General features: G+C 38.0%; 1 pseudogene; it reads left to right on the top strand.

Annotated features, from left to right (window-relative positions):
* Window positions 1-328: 328 nt before the first annotated feature.
* On the top strand, window positions 329-1,090 carry LOC143882743 (secreted RxLR effector protein 161 pseudogene; annotated as a pseudogene).
* Window positions 1,091-10,854: the final 9,764 nt, after the last annotated feature.

Below are 10,854 nucleotides of genomic sequence, written 5' to 3'. Positions count from 1 at the left end.
GACTCAAACAATCTCCTCGAGCATGGTTTGATAGATTTAGTGCGGTAGTGGCATTGTATGGGATGAAGAGGACATCATCAGATCATTTTGTATTTGTGAGACGTCGGATTAGTGGTATAATTGTTCTGGTGGTATATGTGGATGATATTATTGTTACTGGTGATGATAATGTGGGGATTATTGAGCTAAAGTGTCATCTTAGCAGACACTTTAGAATCAAAGATCTTGACCCACTGCGATATTTTTTGGGCATTAAAGAGGCAAAGTCAAAGAGTGGTATTTGTCTCTCTCAGAGAAAGTATGTGACAACTTACTAGAAGAAACAGGGATGCTAGGGACTAAACCAGTGGAGGTTCCTATGGATCCTAACGTGAAACTTGATCAAGAGCAAGGTAAATTACTGGATAACCCTGGAAGATATAGAAGGTTGGTAGGGAAACTGATTTACTTGACTGTTACAAGACCTGACATTACTTTTGCGGTTGGCATGGTTAGTCGGTTCATGCATGCTTCGAGGCAACCACATATGGATGCAGTGTACCGAATACTTAGATACCTGAAGAGTTCACCTTGGAAAGATATTGTGTTTAGACCTTCTAAAAAATTAGACATTGTGGGATACTTAGATGCAGATTGGGCGGGAAACAAGACAGATAGAAGATCAACATCAGGTGTATGTACTTTTGTAGGAGGAAATCTAGTCACTTGGAGGAGCAAGAAACAGAATGTCTTAGCTAGATCGAGTGCCGAGGCTGAGTACAGAGCTATGGCTCATACTGCGTGTAAGATGATGTGGGTTAAATAGCTACTGGATGAGATTGGTATTCCAACTCGTATGCCGATGAGTATGATGTGTGATAACCAAGCAGCCATTTATATCGCTAACAATCAAGTATTTCACGAGAGAACAAAACACATAGAAGTTGACTGCCACTTTATTAGGGAGTTGGTTATGGCTAAGAAGATTGTAACTCCTCATGTAAAATCAGAGGATCAATTGGGTGATGTCTTCACAATAGCTGTGGGTGTAGGTCTTTTTCAGTCTATGTGTATCAAGCTAGGCATGATCAATATCTATGCTCCAGCTTGAGGGGGAGTGTTAAGAATACACAGTGATATAGATGAAGGGTAGTGTTAGGGCATTTTGGTCTTTCCACTTTTGTATTAGCATAGTATATATGCTAACCATTAAAAACCCTAAAGTGAGTTTCTCTTTCTCCCTTTCAACAGTACGTCTCTCTCTCTCTCTCTCTCTCTACAGAACTCAACCTTTCACCATCACTATCTCATTCCTTTCACCTACGAACTTTCAATAGTTACCGAGAGTGTACAGTGTTGATGCCAAACAACATGAAATATGTGTTCTTCATCTACTTGTGAAATTAGGCAAGAGAAATTAAAATATGGATTTATGATAAAGCAATAGGAATTAATGACTGATTAAGAGAAAATATCAGAGGAGATAAAGCAATCCAAATATCCCTACCAATCAGTAAAGCAATGACCTTATCCATCTAAAAGACGGTCAGCTTCTTCTTCATCTTTGCCATTAAAATAAATCTGACACATACATGTACATACAATAACAATTTTACTATTTGATAAATGAGATAGAGAAAACCTCAGTAAGATGATTTTTTATCTCAAGTAATGCACATGGGAAGTGAGGACAACATGGCATAATCTAACATATAGAAGCCACATGGGTAAATGCAAATATAACCATTTTTTATGGGAAGCCAACAATAGCATTCAGTAACATATTTTGCCTCTCAATTATGTGTTCAGTTCACTTTCGATTTGATTTTCAATGTTAATGTGTGTAAAATATATATCAAGGGAAATGATTTCAAGGCTCCATTGTTTTGATAAACATGCGCTCCACTTGTTTGTCGTGTAAATACTTAAAGGTCTTTAAGAGCTTTTTGAAAACCGTAATTTTCCTGTGACAGCCCTTTAAATACTACATGATAAAAATTGGAGTGCCTTTTATCAAAACATTGGAGTGCAGAAATCATTTCCCTATATCAATTGCATCAAATTACAATATGTCAAAAACTTCGGAGTTCATTTACGAAAAGTGAATTTATCGTTTTCTTTTCAAATTCTATCCAAACATTCACAATGAGTTTGTTCGTGACATATTAAGTACATGCGAATCACAAAAACTAACTATTATGTCACCTTTGTAAGTATGGTGAACAGAACATAGCTGGCAAGATACCTGCGATAAACTTAGTCGCTGCCAAAAATCTCATATGTAAGAAGTACAATTGAATCCTATTAACAAACATACCAAAAACCCTGTGGCCTTGAGCTCCAGTCACCGTTGGGAAACATGTGTTTGGGAGCCTACAAATTCTCTATCACCCTACTCCACGACACTTCAAAACCTGAGAGGAGGTTCTTAACCGGTGGAATACCATGTTGTGGGTCCATCCCCATGATGTATGTGCGCCGCCGCCCCCCCCCCCCCCCCCCCCCCCCCCGGTAACACCGACTCTCTTAAAACGGCAAAAAGGAGAGAAGTTGGTGGTGGGTTTCACATGAGTGAATGAGTGAAAAACAAAAAGAAATATAGGAACGTCGAGAGAGAGGAGAGAAGAAAAAGAGAGAACAGGGTTTTTCTCTTGTGCATCTAGGGTTTGCTTTGGTGTAAATCCTAAAGGGGTCTTTTGGACGCCTTAATCTCCATTGAAGCTTGAAGTCTTTGCTTGGGCAAGAACGAAGAGAGAAGAAGAGCCAAAACCTAGGGTTTTGGGTTGGTTCTTGGAGAAGATGAAGAAGATCTCTCACCCTTGGTTCTTTGAGGTGGGAAAGCGTTCTTGCAAGGGTTTCATGAGGTAACCCTTATTTCCTCCAAGATTTGATTATTAATCATCTATTCTTGTGTATTCCTCAAGTTTTTGGAAAAACTTGAGAAGAAAGACTTTGTATTTATCTTTTCCTTATTTGCTCAAGTTTGGATGCCAGAATTATTTGCGTTCTTGGGACTTTTGTGGAACAAAAAACTTCTTGAGAGATTGGTGGGAAAAAAACTCCCTGGAAGTATCCCGGTAAAATAAAAATCCCATGTTTGGTTGACCGGACTATGGTGGGATGCTTGAACTATTGGGAAGAAAAAAGTTCTTCTTTTGGTTATTTTGGTTCCTCGGATTTTGTGCGGGATAATTTTGGTTCCTGGGATTTTTTTTCCAGCTTTGGGTTTCGTGCGGGGTTATTTTGATTTGTGGGATTCTTTTTTGCCCACTATATAACTAGCAACCAAACGTAGGTTTCCTGCGGAAATTCCACAAAAGTCCCAAGAACCAAAAAAATTATGGCATCCAAACGGAGTTGGCCTGTGGTTTTTCCCTTCACATCAAAGGGTTTTCCACGTTAAAATCGTGTGTCCTTGATTTGTGTTGTAGATTGCTATTGTTGTGCTTTGTGTTTTCTTGTTCGTGGCTAATTTCTTGATTCACAGATAGAAGGAGGAAATTAATCCGCCCTAGTGTATCCGTGTTTTCCCCAACAAAGTGGTATGTGGATGGGCTTATAAGTATTCAGGCACCCTCTCCTTAACAGCTAGCTTTTCGGGGTGAGTTATACCCAAGTCCCAACTTATCAATCCAAACAAAGAATGGCAGATTGTCTTTCTCATGATAAGGTAAAATATGATAATTGGCCTACAATGGTCGGTAATGTAGGACGAAAATTTCCCAATTATGGCTTCAGCATTGAATAAGTCAACCAGTGTTTAAAAACTCCATGACTCGACAAGGAACTCATCCGAGTTGACTCCTTTTTACCGTAACCGCATTCCGTGTTGCACTACATCCGCATTCTGCATTTTTGCACTATAGTCAATAAACTCCTTTGACTCTCCTGAGTTATGACCGCGTCAATCACATTTTTGGACGCGCCCGCGCCGAGTCGACAAGGATTTTCCTTGGCCGCATTCCACATGACATCCACATTTTTAAACACTGAAGTCAACACCTCTTATGCCAGAGAATATATGCCCTTCTCGTTAAGAAGCGATCTCCTTGCAGGTATGCAAAATTGGGGTCCACTGATTTTTTTTTAAAAATGCTGAAATTCATCTATGGTGGGATTAGTAAGAGCCTAGCGCCTGATGGATATCAATATACAAAATGCAAACGGTGTGACTTTTTTAGAATCAAAGCCTAGTTCTTGTCTTATTCCTTAAAGAAAAGGAACCCGCATTTTTTAGCAGTTTATATATTGGTTTATGGTTCTACGACTTTAATCAAAGCTTAGAGCATAAGAAAAAGAATTAATTGAAGTGATGCTACCACTAACAAAGAACGCCAAATTAATCTGAAATTGCAGTTAGTTTTTTGTGCCTATGCAGAAGAACGTAATCAAAGAAAGATCTAAGAAAGACAAGGGGGTCAATTGGGCTGTCCAGTTTCTGTTTTTTTATCAAATGGCCAACAAGTTGAAAGGAGGATTGATGGCCATTTATCTTTGATATGGCCTTGTCCTAGTTTATTGGCTTATTGCCTTTCCACCAGTTCTAGGTACTGTCGAAAGGGAGAGTATCGATTCAGACTCCTTCAACAAGATCTCTTTATAATGCGACCCACACTATCCACTCTCCCCCACGTGAAGCCCTATCGATAACCACGTTAGATATTTTTGTCAATTAATTTGGTGGTCATATGTGCTCACTGTACGTGGCACAAATCTTGCCACTACTTTTCTTGCTATGTGGTCTCATATTCCCATGTGCCACATTGTTCCCATCCATGTGGAAGCTCAGTCTTGAAGACAAAGACTGATGGTACAACTTGGGCTGGGCTCAACCCTTACCGAAATTGGTTGTCATTTCTTAGAGCTGGGTTAGGAAAAGTCAACCTAATCTAATTTTGGTTTGGGTTAGGGTTGAGGCCTTGGCCAACCCGACTTGACTCAAACCCTTTCCCCCCCTAATTTTATTGTGATTTTACCGCGATTTCAAAATCTCAAGGATCGGTTTTTATATTTTGTAGTTTGTATTTTTTTTTTTGCCTCGGACCAACCCAAACTCATCATTTTATGGGAAATCAGGTTAGGTTAGGGTTGAGAGATATAAAGATACGTGGGTTGGGTTAGGTTGACCCAAGGCTCGAGTTGGGTTGGGCTAGGGTTGAGGTTTTAGTGCTGGCATCAACCCCACCCAACCTAGTCCGAGTTGCACCGGTGACAAAGACATCCCTAGTCAAAGGGAAAGAAAAGTCTTCATTGTTTCTCTGTCTCTCTAGTCTCAATAATAGTTCTCATTCTAGATTACTAGTTTGGATATTGCAAAAGAACCAAATGAATGAGAGGAGGGGGGTCCACTCAGTGTTAGATTCACGATTATGTTCTAAGTGTCTGCTAACACCCACACATCAATGCTTACTACTCATATTTTAGGTGAAATTTCCATTCATGAGAGAGAGAGAGAGAGGGGTCCCCTCACTGTTAGATTCGCGATTATGCTCAAAGTGTCTGCTTTCATCCACACATCAATGATTACTACTCATATTTTAGGTGAAACTTCTATTCGAGAGAGAGAAGAGGACGTGGTGTGAAGATAGCCAAAGCAGTTTATGCTAGGCTCCAAAACGGGAAGCGTGGCAAGCAGATTATCCAGTAACGAATTTGTGTTTTTATATTTTCTGGAAGAGGAATGCTAGACTCACAGGCGCTCTTGCAAAAAAAAAAAAAAAAAAAGATAAAAGGGCGACTCCTTTGGGCAATATCCATTTACAATGGCACAAGAAATTACAATCTCAAATGTCATAAATAGATATTGACGAATGGAGGCACCCTTTTATCCTTTTTTTCAAGGGCGCTTGTGAGTCTAGCATTCATCCTTTAAAAAAAAAAATAGGATTAGTATTTTCCTTTCTTTCTTTCCAACTAGGATTAGTGACTTTCTTTCTTTGTTTTGGTAGAGATTTTTATTTTGTTAGTAGGATTACTTTACTAATTATAGTTGTTTCTTAATGTCGTAGGATTCTAGGCGTTTTTTTATTTAAGAGATTGTAATATGTGAGTTTTAATAAAATAATGGAATAATATCAAAAGACATTTTGTCTCTCTATCTTTTTGCCCTTTCCTAGTGGATTCTAGGGTTCTTCTTCTTCTTCCTAGTGGATTGTAGGGCAATTATCGGATCGTACGCTTCGGGTGTGATGCCACGTTCGATCTACTGCGGTAGTTGTCTGATTTTTTTTCGTTCAAATGAATGCTTAGAAGTAAACAGACAATGGGCTTCACATCAAAGATCCAACAATTTGGAATCGTGATCTCTGTCTTCTTAAACATCCACAGTAGAATCCAAATATAGTACAGGAAGACTAAATCATGAACCGTGCAGCCACGTGTATGACGTGATGGGCGAGTAGATCCCATAAAATTACTAGCAATTAAGTGACGTAGCAAAATAGAGAGTTTTCAATAAAATAATTTGCTATTTCTTGTTTGTTTGTTTGAGTTTCAACTTTAATCAGATTTTACCACAGAGAAATGGTACTTGCCTTTCCCTTGGAAGAATAAGGTATATGCTTTGCTTGGAAGACTAAAGAATATTATTTGCTACAATGCTGATTAGGAGTTTCCAGGACGCGCTGAGCCTCGAAATTTAGGAACCTCTTCGGGCATGTATTCTTATGTTTTAGGGATAATTACATTTACACCCCCTCTAGTTTCTGACACATCCACTTCAACACCAATAGTTTAAAAAGTGACAAAGACATCCCCTCTAGTTTCGTTTTGTTTAAGGTTTGCCCCCTCAGCTGAAGGTTCGTCTATAGATTGAAGGGTTAGGATGATCCGATGGAGCTGATTTTTTGGGCACACCCTATCTATGTCATGACCCATCAAATGAACGCTTTGGATCATCCAAATAATGTGGGCCCATACCCGAATCCAAAGCGTTTGGTAGCGTTTGGATTCGGGTATGAGCCCACATTATTTGGATGATCCAAAGCGTTCATTTGATGGGCCTGACATAGATAGGGTGTGCCCAAAAAATCAGCTCCATCGGATCATCCTAACCCTTCAATCTATGGACGAACCTTCAGCTGAGGGAGCAAGCCTTAAAGAAAACGAAACTAGAGGGGATGTCTTTGTCACTTTTTAAACTAGGATCAATTACTGTTGCATGCTGGACAATTGAAAAAATGACGAAAAAATGTTGAGTTTTGAAAAAACACGAACAAATGCTACTTTATTAAAAAAAGGATTTTTAGGACGAAAATACCCCTCAACTTACTTTTATCTTTCTCTTCTTGGTTTTACATTTTACTCATTTACTTGCAGGTTTTACTCCGACGCATTTGTGTGAAACGGCCTCATTTTCCGGCGATAGAAGCCTTCTTCTCCGGCGAAACATCGTTATTTCTCCGGCACATGCCCATTTGTCTTGAGAGGGTCGAAGTGCTTCTTCTCCGGCGAAACCTACTCTTTTCTCCGGCAATACGTAACATGGTAAGCCTGAAATCTCATTCTCCCTCTCTCTCTATATTTCTATTTTTTTTTCAAAACTCCATCTAACATCATCTCTCTCTTTCTCTCTCTCTCTCTCTCTCTCTCATTTTTTAGGGTATTGAAAGGTTTTTTTTGCTTGAAATGCACAAAATTGGACCCATCAGCCTTCTGCCTAGTCAAATCTTTCTCAAAAAGGGTTTCGAGATCTCCCCATCTTTTTTTCAATGCAAAAACAGGTACTCGAAGTGAAAACAGGATATTCGAAGCCGAAATTTACTTGGTCGAACCCAAAAATCACTTGGTCGAAGTGAAAAATGTGTTTCCTGTAACATTCGCCGTTGTGTTTTTCGCTTCGATTAATTTTTTTTAGGCTTCGAATAACTGGTTTTTTTGCTTCGACTAACATGTTTTTTGCTGCGACTAAAACTTTTGAATTCCAGTAACATTTGGAACTTTTTTGTTGGCTTCGACTATCACGTTTTGGGCTTCGACAAACTTCTTTTTTCGCTTTGACTAACACGTTTTGGCTTCGATTAATTTTTTTTTATCTTCGACTTCTTTTTTTGGCTTCAACTAACTTTTTATTTGCTTCAAGTAACTTTTTTTGCCTTTGAGATATTTGTTTTTTGGCATCGACTAGTTTTTTGGCTTAAGGAAATTTTTTTTTGCCTTTCACTATAAATTTTTTTTTGGCTTCGACTATCATTTTTGGCTTTGAGTAACTTTTTTTTGGCTTCAACTAGTATTTTTTGGGCTTCAACTATCATTTCTACCTTCAAATAACCTATCGATTTTCTGGCTTTCAGCTATCGATTTTGGATCCGAGTTACATTTTTTTAGCTTGAACTAACCTATTTTTTGGCCAAACAGTATAAGAGGTGGGTTTCTCCCCAAACCCACATAATCAAAAGCCACAAATACATTGATATTAATTTCCTTTTATAGAAGCAAAAAGACCTCAGCATGAGAAACCTAATAAAAGAAAGTGCCAAATGTCTAGATGAATGGGAAGATTAAAAACCTAAAGACTTACAAAGATAATGAGATTTTGGATATTTGGAGGAAGAAAAAGAAAATGAGAAAGGGGCATCTCTAGAGAACTCTTTCTACCCTCTCAAGACAAATGGGCATATGCCGGAGAAATGACGATGTTTCGCCGGAGAAATGACGATGTTTCGTCGGAGAAGAAGGCTTCTATCGCCGGAAAATGAGGTCGTTTCACACAAATGCGTCGGAGTAAAATCCGCAAGTAAAAGAGTAAAAGGTAAAACCAAGAAGAGAAAGATAAAAGTAAGTTGAGGGGTATTTTCGTCCTAAAAAGTCTTTTTTTAATAAAGTAACATTTCTTAGTATTTTTTGAAAACTCAATATTTTCTCGTCATTTTTTCAACTCTCCAGCATGTAACAGTAATTGATCCAACTATAGGAGTTGAAGTGGATGTGTCAGAAACTAGAGGGGGTGTAATGTAATTATCCCTATGTTTTATATGGGATACCCAACTTGTTTTTTACCTGGGACAGTCCCCCTCTTTAAGAAAAAACGCAGGACAAGGCTCTTTTTGTCCAAAAGTGATTGTGAAGTCAAAATTCATGGGGATAGATATTTGTGTAAGCTCTAGATGCACGGGAAACTCACTGACAGATACTTACACTGACTGTGTTGTTAGGGATAAAGTTATTCAAAGAAAAAACAAACAATAATTTTGCTTGTTTTGTAGTGGATGCCCGTACCTTCCGTCTCTCTCAACTCTATGAATCATTTCCTTTTAAATTTTGTATTACTTTTTAAGCTAATAAAGTTTGTTTTGTAGTGGATGTCCATACCTTCCGTCTCTCTCAAATCTATGAATCATTTCCTTTTAAATTTTGTATTACTTTTTAAGCTAATAAAGTTAGGGGAAGGATAAGAGATAACAAGCCTGGGTTTATCTTATGCTTGGATAGGATTTATATCCTCTGTTCACATCGAGAGCAACCCCAATAGATGGTACTATACAAGCACGATAGCCTAAACTAACTACATCATGAGGATAGCCTGAATTTTACTTGTTTAGTAGCTGATTTTATTGATTAAGCTAATTAGAGTTCTATTATGGATTCTAAGAAGTCTTTCTCTATAAATATAAGGAGATATTTCCCAGCAGTGATAAGGTTGACCATAATTAAAAGAAGATCCAGCCTAGATTAATCTCCGCCATGGCTAAAAGAGATAAGTTTTTAATAGTCCGGTCATCACCTTCAAATGAATGGCCGAAGAAAGGAGCAACATTTACATTCGAGTCCTGTTGATATGTTAGTTCGGAGTAACATTTACATTCAAGTCTTGTTGATAAGTTAGTTCAGAACTAGAATTATTACATAATTGCAAGGTAGAGTGTGATTGATTTTTGCAACCTTAGTGCATGTTTGGGTGTAGGGATTTTAGTTTCTGGGAAAAAAAATATTCTTGGAATATGAGAAATCCAAGGTTTGGTGAACTTTTTTAATGGAAATTTTACAATTCTTGCATCAAACTTTCCCTAAAAACTAGGGAAAGAAGAAAACCTATGTAGATCAGTTATTTCTTTTTCCAAGAAAGTTTAATGCTCGTTTTTTAGGGGATTTTTTTTTCCGCTCCTCTTCCTCTTTTTTCTAGGGTTTCAGGAAATTTTTTTTTTTTACCTTAATCTTCTTTTCCCTAGATGCAAACTTGTTCAATCAATATTTTTTTATATACAAGTACATTATTGTTTTTTATAATGCACTCTGAGATGTAGGGATCAATGCAAATTTTTTGGTTCCCTCTATTAGACATCTTTAAAATTTGGAGTGACACCTACACATGTCATGTGTAATTGTAAAGACAAATACATGCTGAAAAATAGCTAAATTGTTGTGTCTCAATACCAACTTCCAAATTTTAAGTAATTACATGCACTTTAAACAAGCAAATACCTGGTAAATAGATTTTATATGTAGTGGGACAGTTCTCCACGGGGGTAGTAAGGTGGGATTTAGTATCCAAGTGTAGCCAATCCCAAAAAATAGCTCATCCCGGGATTTCTAGCATAGGACACTTCTAGAATCCTCTATAGATCGGAGGGTTATGATCATCCTGTGGAGATCATTTATGAGACACGACATAAACTACATCGTGACCCAATTAGTGAACGGTTTGAATAACCCTATGAAGTGACCCCACAATACCTTTTGAAAAAATATTGGACTTAGTGTGCTTACACGCCATATTTTTAACCCCCTTGTAAAATCTATTTATGGAGTGTCCTCGTGGGGTTAGAAATGGATTGGCTATTGTTAGGTACCTGACCAAGACGCCAAAACCTCCAGAGTGAATGAAACATGTTACGCTAGGCACTTTAAATTTGTCTCATACCAGGTGAGGTCCCATTT

This window comes from Tasmannia lanceolata, unplaced genomic scaffold (genome assembly GCF_043159265.1).
Source record: "Tasmannia lanceolata isolate RefF3 unplaced genomic scaffold, GAP_Taslan_0.1 ptg000008l, whole genome shotgun sequence".
In the NCBI taxonomy this organism is placed as follows: Eukaryota; Viridiplantae; Streptophyta; class Magnoliopsida; order Canellales; family Winteraceae; genus Tasmannia; species Tasmannia lanceolata.
Note: the sequence above shows the minus strand (reverse complement) of the source record. Positions and strands in the feature narration are given on the sequence as shown.